Source organism: Dromiciops gliroides, chromosome 1 (genome assembly GCF_019393635.1).
Source record: "Dromiciops gliroides isolate mDroGli1 chromosome 1, mDroGli1.pri, whole genome shotgun sequence".
NCBI classification, from domain to species: domain Eukaryota; kingdom Metazoa; phylum Chordata; class Mammalia; order Microbiotheria; family Microbiotheriidae; genus Dromiciops; species Dromiciops gliroides.
Window position 1 is genome coordinate 600,113,548 of NC_057861.1, and position 24,465 is coordinate 600,138,012.

Below are 24,465 nucleotides of genomic sequence, written 5' to 3' on the forward strand. Positions count from 1 at the left end.
ATGAACTTTGACACTAGTTAACAGCAATTAACTGATGTAAACCAATTGTTATACTGAGACCAAAAGAGACCAGAAACTGTCTCAGTCAGCAAACATACTACCTAACCAAGAGATGAAATATGGCAGCCAAGCATAACACTGGTATAGAATATAAACTTGTTTGTAAAACAATGAAATAAGCAGAAATGACAGAAGCAATGTAGGGGGAAATAAGTTTAAGGAAAACTAGGCAAGAGACCCAACTAAGCAAAGTCATTTTGAAGGCATGTGAGGATGAAATTGGAAGGAGGCCCACAGATTAAAAAATAGAAAAGATCTATAGATTTTTATAACAATCTTTTTTTATCAAGACAGTGAAGATACCACATTTGTACTGTAATGTCAATCTCAGATGATTGTCTGAGAAAGTAGACACGACACTGAAGAAAAAAAAGGTAGAAAAAGCAGTTGGATTAGAGAAGAAACCCATGTTAGAAGTGACACAGATTTGAGGGCCTTGAGAAATCTATTGTCAAGGTATCTGAAATGGGAAAGAATATTGAAGGCATGGGAAAAAAAAAAAACCCTCCAAAACTCAGACCTTATTGATCCAAATCAAGCAACTGACAAAACATCAATAATTACTAATATGCATGCCTACTTTTTCAATTCCCATTTAAAAAATTATCATCTATATTTGCATCAAGGGCATCCAGGATAAAGATATGATAAGTACATAAGGCAGACTTGCAAACCATATTCTACAAAAGATGACATTTCTCTTCTAGCTTTTTGGGAGAGACCTGGGTAGGTAAGAGATCAATTGGGACAGGAGTCTTTGGAGGAGTTAACAGCAATTCTTAGTGCCAATGTAAGACAAAGGGACAGAAGAGTCAAATTAGTCAAGATGTAAGTTGGAAGGCAGGTTGCTGAGAGGTAGCTCAATCAGTGAGATCACTAGTAACTGGGATAAGAGAAGCATGAAATGGCATAAACACTTCAGGGAGCTTGCACCAGGATAGGCTAAGTGTTGTAGGGAGGTAAGAGGCGGGGTATATAGGGACCTCACAGGAATCAAGACTCAGAATTAAATTGACTGCTGGTCCTGGAGACACAAAGACCCTGAACAAGCAGATCTCTCTCCCCTTCTCTTCAACATTTTGATAAGAGCTGTCCAGAATCATCCCCAAGGATAGACACATTCCTTAATCCCCTACAATATGGTTTTAATGTCCATTAATGAATATGATCTCTTCAAGATTAGCAATGACCTCCTAATCACCTATCCAATGGACTTTGAGAAATTTTTATTCTCTGTGGGATTTACCACTCTCTCTTAAAACTTTCTCTTGCCTGTGAATTCTTTTGTACTATATTTGTACTATATATCTTTCTCATTTGGTTCCACTTTCTTTTTATAACCCATAAATGCAAACATTCCTAAAGATCCTGTCCTTAGCTTTTTTCTCTATGTATTCTTCCTTAGTGACTTCACTTACTTCCTAGTTATCAATTCTATCAAGATGACTATCAAATATACCTTTTCAGCCCTGATTTCTCTCTTGAGTTTCAGTCCCATAACTTCAATTGCTTGTTAGAGATTTCTATCTGTATGTCCCATGTGGTAAGAATGGAACCTGTTTAATAAAGGATGGACTAGTCCTTTAAGATGTGACCATCTGGTATCCTTGCCACCTAGGGCAAGGCCTAATTTATGGGAAGTTTGTGTTAGAGGTTTTAGCAGAATTCCCAAACACCAAAGAAATGCCTTTTCTGTCCTAGCATGCTAGGCAATTGTGAGGAAATGGAATATGGTCTCCTCTTAATAAGGATATAACAGTCACCATTCAAATTAAACTCCTCTGGACCTGTTTGAGGACAAGGGTCTCAGTCCCCTTCCTTCCCCTCCAGCAAACAAGATCACATGGATCAAGGAACCCTTGAGCTGGTCTCAATAAGATCCTCTTCTGGGCTGTGTCAGTAAAAGGGAAGATTGAAGAAATGTCCCTGTGTCACCTCCCCCATTGGCAAAGAACCCAAAGAATAATTATGGAAATTAGGGTTAGGAATATTGTGTTTCAATTAGCTAGTTTTTGCACTTAGATTGTAACCCTTGAGTAAATTGACCAATGATGAAAAAGGGGAGGGTTCATTCATGTTAGGGACCAAGGGTTAAAACGGGGCCTGCGAGCCTCCATTCTTTGCACCCACTAGCTGCACACTGGGTGATCATTCTCACAAGAATGACAATAAATGAGCCTTTGACACATCACTGCCGCTGAATTCCAAAGAATTATTGAGCAGGAGTCATTTTCCTCTCAGCAATGGAAGGGAAAAGACACATTATTTGAACTAGTGTTTTTTAAAAACCCGAATAAACTCTTAGAAATTGCATCTTTTTTTAACCTTTGTCACCAGTAAAAAAAATTGCTTTATTTGATTTTGTAGTCTTTAAGTTTCTCATTGCATTTTAGTCCTGAGCCTGAAATACTGGACTGGGTTAAGTCTGGTCTAGAATTTTTGGTGTGGTTGGCAGGGGATGTTTGCAATAATTTCATGGCTAATTTTTCTTTTTTTGAAGTAGGGGAAAGTTGTTACAGAAGATAAGGATCCTCAAGTGACTGGATGTCCATACACAGGACCCTGGTATCTGACTGCTGCAGAATTATTTCAGGTACATAGGGAACCTTCTTAGTAGGGTAAGAAGGAAGCTCTCATTTACCCTTTAGGGTTAGCTTGATGGATGTTTAAAGAGCTTGAGAAGGTAAGTAGAAATATAGCAAAATTAAGTATTCCTTGACTCTTGTAAATAAACTTTTAAAAGCTGTATTACCAACATAAAGAAAATGGACAGAAATTGTCCTTGTGAATTGGACAATTAGAAGCAGAGGGAACAACAACAAAAAAATTAGAAGCAGAGGATATATCAGAGTGGCAAATACAACAAAAAAGGAAAATATTAGATGTTGGAGGGGATGTGGGAAAACTGGGACACTAATCCACTGTTGGTGGAGTTGTAAGCTGATTTAACCATTCTGGAGACCAATTTGAAACTACGCCCAAAGGGCTATAAAACTCTGCATACCCTTTGACCCAGCAATACCAAATGCTAGGTTTACATCCCAAACATATCCCAAAAAAGAGAAAGACCTTTTTGTACAAAAATATTTATAGCAGCTCTTTTTGTGGTGGCTAAGAATTGGAAATCAACGGAATGCCCATCAATTGGGTAATAGCTAAACAAGCTGTGGTATATTATTGTGATGGAATATTATTGTGCTATAAGAAATGACAAGCAGGAGGATTTCAGAAAAGCCTGGAAAGACTTATGTGAATTGATGTATAGTGAAGTGAGCAGAACCAGGAGAATGTTGTGCACAGTGACAGCAATATTATTTGATGAAGAACTGTGAATGACTTAACTATTCTCAGCAATACAATGATTCAAGATAATCCCAAAGGACTAATGATGAAACATGCTATCCACCTCCAAAAAAAGAACTGATGTTGATTGAACACAGACTGAAGTATGCTGTTTTTCACTTTCATTTTTTTCTTTGATTCAAGTTTTCTTATGCAAAATGACTAATATGGTAATGTTTTATATAATTGTACATCTATAACCTATATCTGATTACTTATAGCCTCAGGGAGGGTAGAGGGGAGGGAAGAAGGGATAGAATTTGGAACTCAAAACTTTAAATAAAAATATTTATTATTATTTAAAAATAAATAAAGGGGAGCAGCTAGGTGGCGCAGTGGATAAAGCACTGGCCCTGAGTTTGGATCTGGCCTCAGACACTTGACACTTACTAGCCGTGTGACCCTGGGCAAGTCACTTAACCCCCATTGCCCCACAAAACAAACAAACAAACAAACAAACAAAAATAAATAAATAAAGGAGGAGGAAAAAGAAGCAGAGGATGAATGAACTTCAGGATCTTTAAGGACCATAACTTGAAGGCAGAAAAGCAGTTTATGGATCTAGTAAGAGCAGAGTGAAAGAGGGCAATGCTAAGTGGTGTGGGGACTGATAAACCACAGATGGGGGTAAGATCTCTGACAAAGAAGTTTCTCTGGAGAATGTGTTAAATCCTGTCAAGATTAGGGTTATCAGTAAATAGGAACAGGAAAAAGGGATTGGGAAACAGAGCAAGTAGTAAGAAAGTTTTAGGCCTAACCCATTATTAGGTTCCAGGGAGTGATTTCCTCCACAGGGGATTCAGAGGGTCTATGTATTTTCACCATCAAGGAACTAGAGAGACTGCAGAAGTTTAATCAGAAAGCTAATGTATCAGTAGAACAATGGTTAATGAGTTTATGTTCCAATGGAGGCAGCTCAGTTTTGTCAGTGGTAGAGTTTCATTGGCTTGGAACTTGCAAAGTCAGTGGAACTAATTAGAGGCCCCAGATGAGGACAATCCTTTGTTCCTTTTTAGGTGGTTAAAATGGAGAATTAGAATAAAATTCCTGTAGTTTCCCAATGAATGAAAGTGGGGGATGGGGGGGCAGCTAGGTGGATAGAGCACCAGCCCTGGATTCAGGAGGACCTGAGTTCAAATTTGGCCTCAGACACTTAACACTTACTAGCTGTGTGACCCTGGGCAAGTCACTTAACCCCAATTGCCTTACCAAAAAAAAAAAGAAAAAGAAAAAGAAAAAGAAAAGAAAGTAAGGGAAGTTTTATGGGCCTGAGGTACCTCAGAAGTTTTCTGGGGTAAATCAAAGAGCCTTCTCCTTGAGAAACTAAACCAAAGGACAGACACAACACCTAAAGAAATAAGTAGCACCTGATCAGGACTGAGTTAGCTCTAGCACCACCACCCTTCATTCCAGTTTCCCCCACCCCCTCAGGGAGATAAGATTAGGTGTGGCTGCTGCCTTTGTGGCATGAGTGGGAGAGAGATGGCTTGAGAGACCCACTCCTCACCCAACTTCTCCCAGCCACCACCAGTAGGGGATGGTCCTCCCCCAATAAGGGAACTTTCCAGTCAGATGACTGCCTCATCGGACCACCATCGGACCTCTATAAAAGTATCTGCCTGTCTCCTGCCGGACAGTAAGGTATCTCAGAGAGCCATGCTTCTGTACCATGCCTTCTCCCCATGAGAAGTCCAAGGATATCTCTCTTGGTTTCCTTTCCCTAGCACCTAAATAAACTATTATTTTATTCTAATTGGATTTGTGTGTAAGAGGGAGAAATTCCTAAGTACCCCTACCCCAAACCCCCACCTATTTCCCCCATAACAGGAAGAGATGACACTTTAAAAAGAAATGGGTATGATGGACTGGATTTAAAGTCTCGTCTCACTACTTCTCCACTTTCTTTCACCAGTCTGTTTCAAATACAATTAGATACTGCCTTTGGGGGTGAGGCCCACCTGAATGGTGTCAGGCTTTAGCTATGGGTCTTCACTGGCAGATCTCATATAAACCTGGGGAAATCAAGTTATGAAGTCTGAATGGGAGCTTGGGGCAGCTGTCTAGGCAAATAGGGTTGTCTACATAAATAAGGTACTTAGCAGATGATGGAAAGTGACAAGATGACCACCACTATGGTAGGTAGGTAGAGAGTGATACTTTCTCATAAAGAGTTTTAGGTATGATTTTTGAAACACAAGGAGGACATGATGATGATTGATCAGTTTGTGGGGGTGTCAGTAAACATATCAAGACATCCAGGACTGGGCCAGTAATGCCTTGCCCAAATTTAGGATATCCCTGAAAGGCCTTCTCCCCAGTCTCCAGCCACATCTGGTTATTCAAAACCACTTATATGTTTATACTCAGATTTGAAGGACTATTAGGATAAGTCTCCCTATAACCTAAACCTCAGGCTATTCTAACTACAGGACCACAGGGGGCCTAGAAGCCATATCCTCAAATCACTGTGTCTTGAAAAGGGTGCACAGGGGCAGCTAGGTGGCACAATGGATAAAGCACTGACCTTGGATTCAGGAAGACCTGAGTTCAAATCTGACCTCAGACACTTGACACTTACTAGGGGTACCCTTCCAGGGTCCATTGGGGTACTCTACTTTTCCAAGTGGAGAGAAGATTGCTGAGGAAAGGAGCACCTTTGCTCATATTAAGGTGAAAGACAGGAGGTGGAGCTAAGATGGCAGAGTGATAGGAGCTATGCAGTGAACTTCCACAAACCCCTTTAAACAGATCAAAAAAAATGCACCAGATCGAATTTTGATGGGGAAATCCAGAAAAAGTCTCAGTGAGTCATTTGTTTAGCTCAGCTTGGCATAAGGATAGAGGTCTGAGGACCCTGAAGAAAGGGTCAGTCCAGGAGCATAATGTCCATTGTACACAAGGAAAACAGGAGGTCTCAGACCCAGACTGAGCCATTCCTGAACTCATACTAGGGCACTGCAACGGGAACAGGTGCCAAATGACAGATTTATTGCCCACTCCCAGGGTGGAATGAGAAGGGGCCTTTGTGCATTGAGGCATGTTCTCAAATAGAAAAGCCCTGAGCCAGTGTAATGAAAAAGTATGAAGTTCAAAAGCCAGCAGCAGCAGCAGCAGCTGTATAGCTCAGACTCCAGACTCAGAGCAGGGTCTCGCTTCTAGCTCAGCCTGAAAAAGAATAACCAAGGCAGGGATCTCAATCCAAAGGGGAGCCTACAATTCTGCCACTTTGAATCAATAGAGCTTTTTAGTATCTGATAGGGGTGGAATCCAGCAGCAGTCTGCTCTTGCTCAGACCCAAACCCTGGTCAGGAACTTGCAGAGATGGAAGGCAGGGAGTAGCAATTAGACTCTGCCCTGGATCAATCCAATTGGGGAAGATTGACAGCTTGCAAGAACCCAGCCTCTCCTTGAGATCTTGGAATAACATAATACTTAATACTTTATATACACATGTATATATGTACAAATATATATATACATATATATATGTGTGTGTGTATATATATATGTGTACTATAATACTTAATACTCCCAGAAAATAGAAACAGGCTTTCCCTCCAGAAGTGCTACAGAGCCTGGCTTTAACTGCAAGTCTGATGTCAGGAAGTAGGTTGGAAGAATGTGCAGCAAAAATAAAAGAATTTCATCATAATTTCCTATTATGGTGGCAGGGGACACTCAAGACAAACACTGAAGAAGAGAATGACTGAAAAATGTATAAGTAAAACCTTTGAGAAAAACACATCTTGGGCACAAACTCAACTAGAATTTCTGGAATAGATGAAGTAAGAGTTTTAAAAAGTTAAAATGTTTTTATAAATGGAATGAGAGTAACTTAAGGAAAAAGTTGGAAAAGAAATGAGAGTCATAGAAAAAAGAACTGGAGAAGGAATTAACAGTTTGGTACAAGATGTATGAAATTTTACCCAACCAACAAACTTCCTGAAAATTAGAAGGAACCAAAAAGAAGCCAATGACTTCATGATACAACATGATACAACAAAGCAAAACCAACAGACCTGGAAAGATATCAAGGAAAAAAAATATTAAGAATCACTGGATTAAGAATCATCTGAGGGGCAGCTAGGTGGCGCAGTGGATAGATCACCAGCCCTGGATTCAGGAGGACCTGAGTTCAAATCCAGCCCCAGACACTTAACACTTACTAGCTGTGTGACCCTGGGCAAGTCACTTAACCCCAATTGCCACACACACACACACACACACACACACACACACACACACACACACACAGAATCATCTGAACACCACGATCAAAAGCAGATCCTAGATCTCTTAAAACCAGAGGACATAGTGGAAATTGAAAGAATCTACCAGTCACCATTCTTTAAGAAATCCCCAAACGAAAACTCTTAGGAACATCATAGCCAAAATCTAGGTCAAAGTAAAAATGCTACAAATAGCCAGAAAAAATGACTTCAAGTACCTTGGAGCCACAATCAGGGTCACATGTGATTTAGCAGTCACCACTGTATGGAAGTGGAGAACTTGGAATATGATATTCCAGAAGGCAATGGACATAGGCTTACAGCCAAGAATAATTCAACAAGCAAAATTGAGTATAATTCTACAGGGGGAAAAGGGATGTTTAATGAAACAGAAGACTTTCAAGCATTCCTGATCAGGGAAATACTGAAGTTCAAACACAGTAGTGATAGAAATATAAAATGGTAAACATGAATGAACATGATAAAAGACTAAAAGATAAAATGCTTACATTTAAATATGGGGATACAATATGATACATGAGTCCTCTCTGAACCCTATCTTCATTAGGGTTTAAATAGAGTCTCACTAAACAAGGCCTGGGAGTAGTTCTGTTATGTATTGATTATCTTAAGAAAGGAACAGAAAGAGAAGGGAAGAGGAATACATTAAGGGGGAGAAGAGAGAAAGGAAGAGGAGGGAAAGTTAACTCACATAAAAAGGGTGCACATCTATACAAAGTAGCAGGTTGGGGAAGGGGAATGCAGCTGAACCTCACTCTCATTTGAACTGGTCAAAAGGAGGAAGAATACACACACAGACACAAAGAGTTGGGTACAGAAATACATTTTACTCAACAGGTTAATAGGTTGGGTGATTTGCTCAGGATCACATAGCTAGTAAGTGTCTAAGAATGGATTTGAACTCAAGATGATGAATTTCCTGACTCTAGGCCTGACACTCTATCCACTGATCCCCCTAGCTGCACTCTCCCTACCTACCCTTTCAAATAAGTGCCTCACTATTCTAACTTGGAGCCTAAATCACCAGACTGGCCTCACTTAGCATCTCAAAGTCAACTTGTCCAAAATGGAATCCATCACTCCCCCCCTCTTCCCCCAAACCTTGTCTCCTTTCTGGGCATTTTTATTTTGGTCAATGGTTATATCATTCTTCCAGTCACTTAATCTTAAACCAGTCATCTCTGACTTCTATTTTTCCTTACCCACACACAGGGTCCATTACCAAGTCGTCTCCATTTCTCCTTTATAATAGCTTTCTATTCATCCTTTCCTTTACATTTTCCCTGTGACTATCTTAAGTCTGGTCTTTATACCTGTATTACTGTAGTAGCATTAGTTTTCTAACTGGTCTCTGTCTCTGTCATTCGTCTTCAAATTCATACTATACACAAGCCATATTGATCTGAAAATTTTGTGTTCTTAACATTGGCATTCATGGCTCTGATCTTCTTCTTAAACCTTATATTCTACTACTCCTGTATGTTCTGATACTTTACATGCACCTAAACTAATCTACTTACTTACTATCATACATACACATCATATGCATTCTGGTCTCTATGCCTTTGCTTATACTATTTTGTCTAAATTGTTGCCTTCCCTCTTTTTTTCTACTTGTCTAAGTCCTAGCTTTCTTTCAAGGTCCTCCCCCATCCTTGCTAGATCTCACCTCCTCCAGAGTTCCCTATTAACATTCACTGATTATTTTACCTTAAATCCCTTAACGCTTATTTGTACTTATTTGTATTTGGAAATTATTATGGTATATACTGTATTTCCAACAAGGTTTGTTAGGCCCTGTGAGGACAGTGACCATATCTTACGTCACCGAATCTTCTTTGCACAGAATAGAAGCTGAACAAATGTTAAGTGCTGCTGCTGAACGTCAGGCCAAGCAGGTCATTCAGGCCATATAGATCAACATTCAGGGAAGTGAACTGAAGATGCACAGAAGGCTTCAAAGAAGTTTTTAGGAAATAAAGTAATAGCAGCTAACATTCATATAGCTTTTAAGGTTTTCAGGGCACATTACATAATCTCCTCTGATCCTTAGGATAACCCTGTAAAGATATGAAGAAACTGTGGTTCAGGGAGCTTTAATGACTTGCCCAGGGTCACAGAATTTAGAGCTGAAAGGGACCTAGGAGGTCACCTAGTGTAATCCCCTCATTTTATGAGAAAACAGTCTCAGAGAGGTTAAATTACTCATTCAGGGTCACACAGGTGACACTTCAGAGGAAGGAGCTGAATCTAGGTCAGATCCAGAACCAGTATTCTTTTTTTTTTTTTTTAGTGAGGCAATTGGGATTAAGTGACTTGCCCAGGGTCACACAGCTAGTAAGTGTTAGAGGCAGGATGTGAACCTAGATCCTCCTGACTGAAAGCCCATAACTCTTTCCATTATATCATGCTCTTTCTCTTTCCTTCTAAGAATCTTCTCATAGGTTTTCTCTACCCACAGTCTTCTCCTTCATGTAGGGGCCTTCTGGTGTTACTTTTAGAGGAAGGTGGTAAGAGAGCTGTATCACTAGACAATCTACTTCTGTCATTTATTCCCACCAATGACTGCCATGAGTCATGGCCATGTAATGATAGCTCTGGTATTTTCTTTATTCTTCCCTGGTCCCCACTGCCCCTTTTTCTCCATTTTCTAGCCTCTGGGTCAGGGAGTAGTTTGGGCTTTTCCCCAGGAGCTTTTCTCAGCTATAGGACTACAATATCACTCTGTCCTTTGTCCAGGAGGACTATGAAGGCTGATGTCCTGGAATCCAAGAAGGTAGTAGTGTGGTCAGCAAAAAGACCCCCTGGGATTAATTGACTGGAGCACTTCTATCGTATGTGTGCAGTCACTCTAGGAAATGTGACTGCTTCTCTCAAATAAGCAACACTGTCTGGCATAGTCCCCAGATGACACAATGGCTCTCTGTGTAGGAAACAAGTTTCCCTTTAAAAAATATCTCATTACTGTGAGACCTCACATTTCCTAATCCTGGAGAAAGGTGCATATACTCATGAGATAGGGGCCAGTATTAAAATTCACCCTGTGGATAACAATGAATGGAATCTTTCTTTATTTCATGGCCACTTTGGGTCAGAGATGGCTAACTACGGTCTTTGGGAGATCTGGAGATCCTTGTTCCCTGAGTATCTGGACCAATTTTGATCCTATGAACCTTGGGCCATTTCTGGTCTTAGGGATGCACAGTTCTTTCTGATCATGGTAAAACTGAGAGAACATGGTCTCTTCTTGGCCTATATTATCAAACCACAGGTAATCCTCCATCTGTTCCTACTCAAACCTGCTTTCCAGTTTGGACCAGAACTAGAAAGGTTAATGAGACAAAATGTCTTATTCCCCTTCTGATCTCTAAAGAAATGCAAGCGTCAATTGGGGCCAGATAACAATTTTTAGTCTTCCCAAAGCTCAAATTGATCAGGAAATAAAGCTGCCCTAAGAGACCCATGGGCCACACCCAAGATATTAATGCAGTGCTCAGAGTATGTCCCCATCATTAAATGGACCAAGTAGTCAATCTGTTGTTTTTCTACTTCTTCTCTCTCCTGATTTCCACCAAACTTTCCTGCTTTTTTTCTTAGTTACTGTAAGTCAGCACAGTGTAGTGGCATAAACACTTGTCCCTAGAATCAGGAGATCTGAATTTGAATTTCAACTTGGACATTAACTAGCTTTTGGATAAAGGACTGGGCTTGGAATCAGGAAGACTCATCTTCATGAGTTTAAATCCTGCCTTAGACACTTACTAGCTGTGTGACCCTGGGCAAGTGACTTAACTCTGTTTGCCTCAGTTTCCTCATCCATAAAAGGAGCTGGAGAAGTAAATAGCAAATCGCTCCAGTCTCTTTGCCAAGAAAACCCCAAAGACTAGGCTATGACTAAAATGACTCAACAACAAATAATATTAATTTCCCAGGGTCTATTTCCTTATATGTAAAAGAGTGATAATATCATTTGTACTACCTACCCCATATATTTGTTGTAAGAAAAGTGCTTTGCAAATGTTAAGGCGCTATGTAAGCATGGATTTATATTTTCCCTACCAATACTATAAAGCAGGAAAAACTATATTCCATAAAATTGCCTCTAAATAGCAAAGAAAGCCTTTTAAATTTTTTAATATTTAGTGGCTATTATTATCTTTGTTGAACTTCTAGAAGGTACTCAATACTGACTTGACTCTTTTAAACTAAGCTAGTAAATTTCATAAGGTTAGGGGGCTATGACCTTGTTATTTAGTCATATAAAGATTATATCATAATATAGCATAGTAGAGCAGATGCGCAGTGATGGGAACATAAATATTTTGAGATGTTAATGACAATGATAGTAATGACTGTTTAATGACAGAAAAATGTCTATAGGTCATAGATGAGTAATAGCCTGATATGGGGAGTATAAATAATACTAAGGCTTGTAAAAAAAAAAAAAAGAGGTCATTCTCTCTCTCAGGAGACTCTGGTTAGGGTTTAAGTGAGAATCCTGAATCCAGGGTTGTATTCTGTAGCTTAAAGAAGCCATGTTAGGGATGGGGTAGGAAGAGAGAGCCAGGAATAACACTAATTAAAGTGTACAGCGTAGGGAGAAAATTGCAAGACAGTGTTTGTTGGCTAGGCCTCTTATAACCTGAGGCCTTAGAAGTTTCTCTGGGGTTGCCAAGGACCTTTGAGGACAACAGAGCACACCGCACAGATTAAAGCCACCCACTTTTTGGTGCAACAAATTTACTAGAGCTAAGTGATGTCTTTTCCATTCAAAAGGATATGCTACTTGATTATCCACAAAGGGTAGGGAAAATCTAGAAAATTTTTTTGGTTAATTTACCAAAATGACAGTATGTTTGGGAAAAGGAACATTTTGTTTTGTTTTGTTTTTGTGTTTTTTGGGGGGGGTTTTGCAGGGCAATGGGGGTTGAGTGACTTGCCCAGGGTCACACAGCTAGGAAATGTTAAGTGTCTGAGGCCGGATTTGAACTCAGGTCCTCCTGAATTCAGGGCCTGTGCTTTATCCACTGTGCCACCTAGCTGCCCCGAAAAAGAACATTTTAATGGTAAAAGAATCAAAGAAAGGTCAAGATGAAAGTGCTCTTAGGTATATCAGAGGAAGGAAAGTTTACTTTGGAAATGAGTGGGTTGCTCTGGTACTGCATGATATTTTAAGAACAAGGAATAGAAATTTGTGCTTTGAGAATGAAGACTAGTACAGAAAGCCCCAGCTAAATAAACCTGGATGGCATGAAGATGGCTAGATCCAGACACAGAGTGAAGAAGAGATGAGGAAAGTTTGAATTGTGATTCCTACACATCCATCAGAAAGCTGGGACCCCACATGGGCCAACTCCAAACTATTCAGGAGAAAGCAAGCAGCATCTCATATCTCACCAGTTCACTTGCCTTTGGCTTGACAAACACTATTCTTCCTCTTACCTTTTGGGGAGAAGGACTATGGTGGATGTTCACATTTCAAACTAGTGGACAAAATTTCTCTTTATGTTGACGGAGGTTATGTTACCTCTGGGTGAATGACAGTTTCCATTTCATTCCTTATTTGGCTTTAATGTCTTTATAGCCCCAGTGACCAATCCTTCAACAAGGGGGAAAACGACCAACTAAAAAGCAATTTAAACCATGATACAGCTGCCCCTGCCCATTTGATTGGGAGTTCCCTGAGGGTGGGGATCATGTCTTCTCATCAATCAATAAACCTTTAATGACTCCTACAATGTGCAAGGCACTGTGGAGCTCCCCCAAACACCTTGTGATTTAGTTTACAGTAACTAAATTGTTCATGAGTGGCACAGGCAATATGGGTTATAGTTCAGAGGAGGTGTTGGTTGCTGTGGGTCAGGATGATCAGGAAAGGCTTTATGGAAGAGGAGTGACTTAAATTGGACCTAACTCAAAGTAGGCACTGACTTTGAATACCTTAAAGTTATCTATTATTATTTGATATAATATTTTCATTTTATAGATGAGGAAACTAGGTCCCAGAGAGGCTGTTTTATCCATTGGGGTTATACAGGTAGCTTGGCAGAGTCTGAATATGAACCCCGGTCTCCTAATTCCAAGTCCAGTGTTGTTTCTACTGTACTGTACTGCTTCCTTTAAATTACTGATTGATATATGCATTAGAGGCCAGTTACCACTTGGAAAACAGTCCATGCAATCTCTTTCCTTCCAAAGTACATCAGAAATAACAATTTTGAGGTTTAAAGAAAGCCCTGGGGTAGCTAGGTGGTGCAATGGATAGAACATTGGCCCTGGAGTCAGAAGGATCTGAGTTCAAATCTAGCCTCAAACACTTGACACTGACTAGCTGTGTGACCCTGGGCAAGTTACTTAACCTCGACTGCCAAGAGAGGGAGAGAGAAAGAGAGAGGGAGAGGGAAAGCTCTAAATTCCCTGGAAATTGGTGCTGGCAAGGTCTGGAAATCAGACAAAAGGCAAGTGCTTATTCCACCAGTTTAGGGCTAATTCTCCTTGTGATTGGCCACTTGACATTTGACAGCTTCTAATGGATCTACTGGTGCACAGAACTGGACAAAAAGCAGGCACCTCAGTCCAATCTTGTTGAAGTCTGAAACCTAGGGTGTGGTATGATCTCAGAGCAATCATTCACTGTTTTGCTGACTCTCTCAAAAGAAAGATTTGCCTTCTTGACTAGCGACTGAAAACCAGACCAAAAGCCCTTTCATATCCTAATAAGCCTGCACATATAACCTTAGAACCTTGGAGTGGGAGGGAAATATGAAGTGACAGACTTTTGGGGGCTAAGGCGTTGTTGGTAAACAACTGGATTCTAAGATTGTCTGAGGGTTAGGTTACAAGTGGGGAACAAAAGAAATCACCTATTAGGTACCTAAGGGCACCTGGTGATGACAGTCTAAGCTCTCCCACCCAAGGCAGTGAACAAGGCCTTAGCTGGGAAGAAGCTGCTCCCTGTAGAAGGGAGCTGCTGCAGCAATGACCCCAGGGACCCAACTAGCATGTTGTTATTTTGGACTCAAATCTGAGGCCAGCATGCTGAGAATGTGCAATGAGATCCCTTAGCCTAAAGGACCAGCCCACCCACACCCAGCTGCTTCCTACATATTCTACTGCTCTTAGAATCATAGGATCACAGCTAGTTTAGCTATTTATCTGCAAAATAACTTCCTTTCATTTACTATCCAAAGGCTCTCAAAGGGCTCATAGGGAAGGTCAATGTTTGACTAAAAGCCCTCTCTAAAGAGCTAAACACAACACCACAGAAGCTTGCCCCTAAACTACTCAACATTGCCCATGAGGTCGAATAGGATGCTTCTCTCAATGAAGTGTCCTTTGCTTATTGCCCAGAGCAACAAAATTCCATATTATAAATTCAGCACTTTCTCCTCAACACCCAGCCACAGTGACTACAAAAAACTGACCAAGTTCCTTGAGGAAGGCAAAGAACAGTTCATTAAAATCACAATCATGAAGGCGGTGATGAGAACCGGTGAGAGCCAGCATCTAGGCCCAGTGTCCCCTAAACCTTTGGCCTCCAGGCTGGAAATGGATGGATGGAGCTGCTATTTTGCATTTCAACTGAGGCAAGAATGAGTTAGAAGTCAGAGACTGGTTTGGGGCGTTATTCTTTTCTTTTTATCTCCATAAAAGGCAGATTAAACCCAGATTTCCTAACCACTACCAGACAACCTCTGCCCAAGGGCAATCATTCCGGTCACTACAGAGACTGTTACTTCCCTCTCCATAGTGCTGCTGGTTAGAAAACACCAACTATTTTCCCCAGCTTTAGGCAGCCAGTGGATTTCGGACCTTCTGTAGTTCATTTAGCAGTTCCTGCCTGGGGTCAGATGACCTCAGGAGGTCCTTCGGAGCTCTAAGATTCTATATTGAACCACACTAAAACCAAGAGCCAAAAAGAAAGACTCCACAAGCAGAGAATGAATCCTCCTCCCCACCCTACCCCCCCCCCCCCGTTCCCGCTTAACAATAACCTACATTCCCAGGTACCTTAGTTTCTAACTACCATAATTATAAACAGAGCTCTGATAAGTCTCCCTGCTCCAGGGAAGAGCAGGGCCACCGGGACTTAAACCTTAGAAAATTTTGTCAGGGCCTACCTTGAGTCTGGCCCTAGGATGTTTTCTTCTGAGGTAAGGATGGAGAATGCAGGGGGAAGCCAGGCTCGAAGGATGAAGAAATGGAGCCTCTTAATGGCAGCTGCAGGTGAAGATCTGGGAGGCAGGAAACTGCAGAAAGCCCGGATCCTTGCAGGAAGAGGAGCCCTTTCCCAAGGGTGTGAGCTGAGAGGCAGAGCTAAGCTTGCTCTAGAGGTTCAGGGCTGACTTTTTCAGAGCTGACTCGGTGCAGGCAGGAGCAGGGATGGGTGGGGCAGGAACTGTCCACGCCAGGCTCTTCTCAGGCAGTCTGTCCTGAGAGGCTAGTCTCTTGCTTCTAGAGGTTTTGCTGCTGCTGCTCCCCACTGCTTCTAGGCCCTGGGAGCAAAGCTGGGGTGTTCCCTCTTTCCCCTCCCCCTAGGCAGTGGACTGAGGCATGCAGGCTGGCAAGCTGCTGCCCAATTGGTTCACGAGAAGCTCTGCTGTAAATAAAGGGCCACAGATGCGCAGTGAAGTGGGCTAGCAGAAGAATCTAGATTGGATTACACAGAGCCCGTTACAGAAAGAGGAAAGATGGGAGGGGCAGCCCAGGGAGGGAGAAGCTGCTGGCATTCATATTCACATGCTCCTCTCCCTAAGCACTGTCCACAATGCCCGGATGGGGAAAAGAAGCCAATCTTCAGCTCCAAGAGTCAACTCCCAGCCTCTCTGCCTATGGCAGCAACAGTGACTGCCTGGATAGATGACTCAGCCAAAGCTCTTAGAAAAGGGATCAGTGCCCCCAAGGCCAAAAGGACCCATTTCCCAGGTCAAAGCCCTTTCCCAATTGCATTGTGGGGACAAGTTTTGGTTTTTTTACCCCCCTTATCTACCCTTTGTTTTTATTCAGTCTGGTTAGATTCTTCATGACCCCATGGACTGGGTTTTCTTGGCAAAGATACTGGGTTGGTTTGGCATTTCCTTCTCTAGTATATCACCATTTTATAGATGAGGAACTAAAGCAAATAGTAACTTGCTCAGGGTCACGCTGCTAGTGAGTGTTTGAGGCCGAATTTAACCTCAGATCTTCCTGAATCCAGGCCCAGAACTCTATCCACTAAGTTATCTGCCTTCATCTACCCTAAGAGATTTCTAAACCTACCTCAGCCCACTCAATGATAGAGGGATAAGAGTGCCTTGCTGGAAATGCAGGTAGCTGGACTTCTGCCACCTTAGCTCTGCATCTTTCATTCAGGGTCATCTTTTGGCAAGTGATCATTGAGGTCCCCTATCTATTTTCCAATAACCTCCCTTCTACTACTACAGAAGAATAAAAAAAAAAACACAAATAAAAGTAGGGTACATGCTCAGGTCCCCAAAGACTATACGATATAGTTGGAAGTCAATGCTGAAGTGGGGCTCTCACAGTGAAGTTTCAGTCTCAGGGGTGGGAGACAGGAAGCATCATCATTCCCAGTGTGTCTATGAGGACTAGTCTGGCCCCAATCTGAATTTTGGTGTTTGCTGGAGTTTAAGACGAGAAGAAAGCTGAATGGAAAGGATTTTCTTCTTTTACCCTGCTCTTTGTTCCTACACTTTTCAAACACTAAGAGAGGCTTAGAAGAGGGACCTTTCTAAGTGCCAGCAGGAAAGGATGCCATCTCTTATCTGCCTCCCCAGTTCCAGCTTTGGAACAATGGGATAAAAATTAAAAATAAAGTTGGTCAATCATCCTGTAACACTCCATCCCTTCTCCTACCACTCCCCCAAATAATTATTTAGTCAAATAATATAAGGCTTTCTGAAATCCAGAACTCTTTCAAGGTGTATAAGGGTTCTGACGAGAAGGACAAAGCTGGAAAGCCCACCTCTGACATTACCTGAAGTAGAGCATGTTCTTGGATTGGCCACACTTTTCCTGGGGCCATGAATCAGGCCCCCCCGGGTGTGAGGGGAAGGCAACAAACTCCCAATCTGGCTCGAAGCGTCCTGTCCAGGCTGTTGTCTGCCCATCACAGCTGCTGGTGAGGCCTTCAGGTTAATAATAGCAGCTCTGATGCCAAACGAGTTGAGAAGACACTGTGGGAGGTGTTTATTTTTACACTCAGGCGTCAGCATCCATCAAGTTCTACAGGTTATTGCCCAAATCCAGGGCAGCCTTCTACTTCAAGAGCAGCCCTGGGCTTTTCCAGGGCCACTGGGAACCAGGGCAGCTGAGTTGGTCTCCAGAGAAAATGGAGTCTTTCTGTAAATACCCCATGAGAAGCAGTAATGAAGATTAGGGGCAGGACTCTCACTCGGCTTGTCTGAGGCTGAATTGAGGCTCAGCACCCAGCAAGTTTTGCCATCAGATCTCTGGCAGACCTCAGTTGGAGAGTCATTGTTGAGGAATTTTAGTCCCATGACCTCTAGTTAAAAGGCTGTGATTGTGAGTCATGCGGATTATTTGCTCAATTAATATTTATGGATTTGATTAGAAAAAATAAAAGAAAATGGTACTTTGTTTTTTACATAGAAAGATCACTGGGAGAGACTAAGGAACTGTCCCCAGCCAAAATAGAGGGTTAGCTCTATAAGTAGCCATGGTTGCATGATGATGAATGCTGACATTTTAAAGAAAGAAGGGGTAAAATCTACTGGAAACATGTTTATAGGACATCATAAAAGATACTGGATTTTGTTCAAACTTGTTTGGCTACAACTTTTTCTCCTCTTAATCTAGAAATGACAATATAGGGAATGAACACAGAGGAACAATGTTTCTTCATCCTGGGCAGCCAGGGCCCATGAACCCACATCTGAAAACTTGTTTGCCCTCAAGGTCCAGAGACAGGGTCCCCACATTTCTCAGCCCACCATGTCAAAGTATTGAAGCTCCCTGTCAAACACACTTCCCTTAATTCCCACCAGGTAAAATTGTGGGGCAGCTGGCAGCTGGGTTATTGTCCTGAAAGCTAGAGTGCCCTGCTGACAAGTCATGCACATTGTGGACACAGGGCTCCTGGGGAATGATAAAAATGCACAGCACACCAGGCAGGAATGCAGCCATGAGCACATCAGTGGTGACTCCTGGGCTTTCCACCCACAGCTGACTCACCACCAGGATAGAAGCAACAAGCCAAGAACTGGAGTAGTCTGAGGGGAATAAGGGCAGGCACTCCATGAAGATTTTCTGACTTTCAAGCCATAGGAAAAACAATATAACCTCAGAAACAACCAAACTTCTGTAGAGATGTAGGTTTGATCTTATTTCTGCCTGGATGCTAGCCATGCCTAGGAAGAGGCATAGTGCCCAGCAGTAAGAGCACTAGTCTACAAGGCAGGAGCTTTGATTTCATTGTTGGCTGTGCCTCTAGCCTCTGTTGGGGGGAGGGAGGGGAAGAAGGTGGGGGCTTGGATTCTGAGAACTATCCATGCCCTAGTTTCCCCATCACTAAAAAGCAACAACTCATCAACCTCCTAGGACTGTTGTCCAGATGAGTTGTAGTCAAACATTAAGACAAGCAGGGCTGGCTATAACACCTGTGCACATTTCAGGTGGATGAGGGAAGAGAGGCCTGATCTACCAAGGCAGGTGCTTTCTTTCAAACAATAGTGGTAGCTTGCTAGGAGATTAGCTCTCTTCCTTGGGATTCTCAGGCCTCTTCAGAAGGGATCCTGTCATGGTCTATCTCTGGTTTGGAGAGTCTCTTAGGTATTTGCATATTTATAACCCTAGTACAACTTAATCACACCTACTGAAGGGTAACAAAATTTCATTTCAACAAACATTATGCCAAAAACTTATTTGCTAGGGGCAGCTAGGTGGCACAGTAGATAGAGCACCAGCTCTGGATTCAGGAGGACCTGAGTTCAAATCTGACCTCAGACACTTGACACTTAACTAGCTGTGTGACCTTGGGCAAGTCACTTAACCCCAATTATCTCACCAAAAAAAAAAAACAACAAACAAAAAAACCCAAAAACTTATTTGTTGGGACTACAAACACACACACACACACACACACACACACACACAGAATTTATATTCTTCTGGGAGATGGATAACAATCTATGTACAAATCAATTCAATATAATTTAAAGAGGAGAAGGACATTAACCGTTAGATATATAAAGGAAGGCTTAACTGAGGTGACTTCTGAGTTGAACCTAGAAGGAAGACAAGGATTCTATGAGGCAGGGATGATGAGAAAGGACACTTTAGAAGATAGCTTTTACAAATGCACACATACAGGAGATGAAATTTCAAGTTTGAACTACAATTTGTAGTGCAGTTTGGCTAAAACATTCAGTGTGTTCTGAAGGGGAGTAAATATAAGATAGAGTTGGCTGTAGCCAATCTATAGAGGGACTCAAATATCAGAGGCTAATGAAGGCTTCTGAGCTGGGATGTGGAAGAGAGATGAGAAACTGGAAACCAGAAAACAAATTATGAGGTTAACACAATAGCTGGCTGAAGTAGTGGGTCGTGGATATATAAACAGAGAGAAGGGCATAGATGGGAGATGTTGTGGAAGTAGAATCAGTAAGACCTTGCATATGGTAGATGAGGTGGTAGTTGGAAGAATAGAGACTGACTCTAGGGTCATTACTTACCTGACTGGGAAGACTGTAATGCTCTCTATAGCCCAGCTTCTTAAACTGGGGTCAAGTAACTGAATATGGGGACCACAAAAATTGGGCAGTAAATGTTTGATTTGTATACTTATTTTATATACCCATACACCCAGAGTCATGCAAAAATTTTTTAGGTGAAAAGGGATCACATATGGAATGTAATGGAATATTATTGTGCTATAAGAAATGATGAACAGGCAGATTTCAGAAAAACCTAGAAAGACTTAAGTGGACTGATGCTGAGTGAAGTGAGCAGAACCAGGAGAACATTGTACACAATAACAGCAACACTGTGTGATGAGCTGTGATAGACTTAGCTCTTCTCAGCAACATAAGGATCTAAGACAATTCCAAAAGACTGACATAATGGAAAATGCTCTCCACATCCAGAAAAAGAACTGTGGAATCTGCATGCAGATTGAACCACACTATTTTTACTTTTCTTGTTTTCTTGTTTTCTTGTTTTCTTGTTTTCTTGTTTTCTTGTTTTCTTTCTTTCTTTCTTTCTTTCTTTCTTTCTTTCTTTCTTTCTTTCTTTCTTTCTTTCTTTCTTTCTTTCTTTCACAACATGACTAATGTAGAAATATGTTTAATGTGATTGTAATGTATAACCTATATCTCTTTGGGAGGGGGGAGGGAAGGGAAGGAGGGAGTAAAATTTGTTTTGTTTTGTTTTTTAGTGAGGCAATTGGGGTTAATTGACTTGCCCAGGGTCACACAGCTAGTAAGTGTTAAGTGTCTGAGGCCGGATTTGATCTCAGGTACTCCTGACTCCAGTGCTCTATCCACTGAACCACCTAGCTGCCCCCGGGAGAAAAATTTAGAACTCGGAATCTTATAAAAACGAATGTTGAAAAAAAACCACGAATGTTGAAAAATATCTTTACGTGTAACTGAAAAAAAAAATACTATTAAGATTGTGCGGGGGGGGGGGGGGGGGGCGGGGGGGGGGGGGGGAGAAGCCCTGCTCTATAGTAATGGAGAAGTTGTTTCCTGAGCAGTTCCTCTCTTGCCTGTTTGCATTTCCCTGCAAGATTCTTTCTTCTCTCTCACCTTTGCTGATAAGAATCCTTGACTTCAAAGATCAGCTCAGGTGCCATCTTTCACTTGTCAGGTACAATCTGCCCCTTTATTTTTACTTACTTGTATAATACTACACTCCATCCCACCCCTCAGCAAAATGTAAGCTTCTAGAGGACGGAGACTTGTTTTTGTCACCCCAGTGCTTTGCACGTAGTAGGCCCTTAATAAATAGGAGGAAGATGCAGGTTTAGAGCAAAAGATACTGTTTTGGCTATGTGGAATTGAGCTATGGAGTTATCCAAGTGGAGCTATCCACTGTCCCCACTGGATTGGATGTCAGTATTATGGGACTGGACTTTAGGAGACAGATTAAGACTGAATATATATGGGGGGGGGGGCAATGAGGGTTAAGTGACCTGCCCGGGGTCACACAGGGTCACATGTGTCAAGTGTCTGAGGCCGGATTTGAACTCAGGTCCTACTGAATCCAGGGCCCATGCTTTATCCTCTTCACCACCTAGCTGCCCCTGAATATATAGATTTGAGAGGTAATCATTAGTGATAAGGACACCAAGAGAGAGTGTGTAGTGAGGAGAAAAACAGCACCAGAATAAGCCTTAAGGGACACCTGTGCTTATTCAAAAGCTGGAAATATTTAAGAAAAGGAAATTTCTCCCTTTGCTTGCTCTAGGGAAGTTCTCAGTGCTTCCCAGTATGGAGGAGCTTGCCCCTAACCTCTTCTCTCTTATCTATGGGCCCCAGGACACTGACTAGTATCCTAAACCTCAGCAGATTCCGCATTTAGCAGTAGGATTTGTACAGACTTTGCCTAAAAAGCTGAGAAAATACACTCAAGTGAAGAGGTAGATTTTTCTTTTGTTTTGTTTGTTTTCTTGGTCTAGTCAGGGTATAAACATATTGTGCTTTGAACCCCCAAATCTACCTCTACTCTTTAATAATCAATAGATTTTATGCCTGGTTTAGCTTATCCCAATTAAGATAGGAGTTTAATAAACCCTTGTTGAATTTAGCTGAATTCCTTGAAGAGAAATGCCAAATTTGCCCTTAAGTGTCAGTATTGCCTCAAAGTGCTACTCTGATCCTATAATCTCCTCAGAGATTGACTACCACTTTATGCCAGCTGAAAACCTTTGGGACGATTATAAAAGGGTCTCTAGGACTTTGAGGTCTTTGCATCTAAGACCAAAATCCCAAAGTTCTGTCCCTGAAAGCCTTGAGCAAAAAACCTCTTTTGCCTTTTTTAGGGTTGATCCAGCAATCCCAGACGCAGTTCCTAGTTTCCTCCCAGCCTCCCGTGGAGTGAGCCACCCACCTAAGCATGTGTTTGGGTTACTCTGGGAAGGTATCTGGTGGAGCAGACAGACTGGCTCATTTCATTCTGTCACAGAACTTCAAAAAGCTCCTCTGGAATTTTGCTTATAGCATTATCCTATTGGAGTGCAGACTAAATCACAAGCCACCTTTGTGTTTCTATTTCTGCTTTTAAATTACCAGTCCCCAAACCCAAGTCATTTTCTGGATCTCTTAGGGGAATGACTGGGAAATCAAATGTTCAGTGGGAGAGCATTAGTGTCTGGTCTGGGTAGGAGTTAAGGTGGGGCCTTTTTATGGGGAAGACTAGAAGTAGAACTCACTAACACAAAATGGTCAAAAATGCTGTCTGATATGTCACTTCTGCCATCATGAATAGTTTTTATCTCTATAGGCCTCTGAAAAGAAATGTAGGACAGGCCTCAGATAATAGCCCATTTTCTAGTACTGCTGTGTGATGCTCACTATAACATATCTCTAACAGGAGAGAATAGATAATTGCTACTCCCTTGCTCAAAAACCCTTAGTGACTCACTATTACCTTCAGGATAAAATATAAAAATTCCTTACCATTTAGACTTTAATCTACCTTTTCAGCCTTATTTCACATTATTCTCCTTTATCTTTCTACATTCCAGCCAAATTTGATTACTTCTAGCTGTTCTCAAAACTCAACCTCTCACCTCCATGCATGAGTAAAGTTGCCCCCTATACTTGTACTTTCTCCATCATCTCTATCTTTCAGAATTCTCATCTTCCTTCAAGGATCAGTTTAGGAGTAGGTGCTGTGTAAAAGAGGCCCGGCCATAGGAAGAATTGTGTACAGTACTCAATTAACTTTAAAAGGAAAGACAATTCCTAGGATCATTCTTTCTCTTTCCATCTGTAGAGTGTGTTGGGACTCTTTAAGCCTCTCTGTGGACTTCCACTGGGGATGGTGGGGGGGGGGGAGGGAGTATTTCCCTTTTCTCCTTAGCAGAGATGGTAGCTGCTTGCTTATGACAAAAAGAACATGTGCTTGTCTGGGTGAGTCTGAGACCAGCTCTTAGGGCCCCAGCTGCCTTTTCTGTTTGTGCTTCTTTCCCTGAGTACAAGTGACCAAACTGTTTCTAGCTTGGCAGCAACCATGTGAGTTTGAGAGGACCAAGATACTATTTGTCCAGTGAGAGGTGATTTCCACGATTTTTTGGAGATGACCACTGTCAGGAGGATAAGCCTAAAACTTGCCAGGATAGGGCTTCCCTGAGTTGCTCAAGCCATGAAGAGCTAAGATGAAGATGATATGCCTGTTTAGCAGTCTTAGAAAGTGTTTTGAGTTTCAATATTTTAAGTATAATTCTCTCAGGAGAGCATAGCAAGAGTCATGGCTTACTGGGTCATGTTTTAAGTACCTGTCAATGCACACTTATGAGTCATTTGTATTTTAGGCATTTTTTTTTTGTGGTAGAAGAAGTAAATAGCTGTCCTATACCTCATCTATTTTATATTCTATGTTTTCTTCAAAATTTAATTGCAGGTAATTTCAGAAATTCATTTAGAATTCCTACAACTTTAAAAAGAAGTTTGAACTTGGAGTCAAGAGATATGGGTCCAAGTGTTAACTCTGGTACTCATTAGGTTTGTGACCACAGGTAAGTCACCTAATCTCTCTGTTTCATCTAGTTTTCTCAATTGTAAAATGTATAAACAAGTAACATGATACCCATTCCATAGGACTACTTTGAGAAAAGCATTATATGCTAAAA

The 24,465-nt window shown here is 41.6% G+C and overlaps 1 protein-coding gene across 3 annotated transcripts in view; it reads right to left on the minus strand.

Moving 5' to 3' along the window:
- The window catches only part of RUSC2 (RUN and SH3 domain containing 2), a 111,692-nt gene that overhangs the window by 38,028 nt on the left and 49,199 nt on the right, over window positions 1-24,465 (minus strand). The window contains exon 1 of one of the 3 annotated variants that reach the window (XM_043979407.1): window positions 15,773-16,357. The exons of the other annotated variants lie outside the window; for them this stretch is intronic. The gene's annotated coding sequence lies outside the window, so the exon portion shown is untranslated. Of the gene's footprint in view, window positions 1-15,772; window positions 16,358-24,465 lie in introns of those variants that run through there. 3 annotated transcript variants of the gene reach the window in all.